Below are 214 nucleotides of genomic sequence, written 5' to 3'. Positions count from 1 at the left end.
CTAACCTCGTGGAGTAATGAGTGATGTCCTTGCACCTGGTGGACGCAAAGATAAAAGTAGTTTTACTGTGACTTCAGTGCTTCAGTGAAGCAGGATTGTTGTAAAAAACAAGGCTGTTTGCATACCAAGTAAAGCTGAACTGGAAAGTTTTAGACCTAGCACACACTGATTCCTTTTACTATAGTAATATCTTGGTCCTTAAGCTAATATACTC

This window comes from Meleagris gallopavo, chromosome 4 (genome assembly GCF_000146605.3).
Source record: "Meleagris gallopavo isolate NT-WF06-2002-E0010 breed Aviagen turkey brand Nicholas breeding stock chromosome 4, Turkey_5.1, whole genome shotgun sequence".
NCBI classification, from domain to species: domain Eukaryota; kingdom Metazoa; phylum Chordata; class Aves; order Galliformes; family Phasianidae; genus Meleagris; species Meleagris gallopavo.
This window is presented reverse-complemented; position numbering follows the sequence as displayed.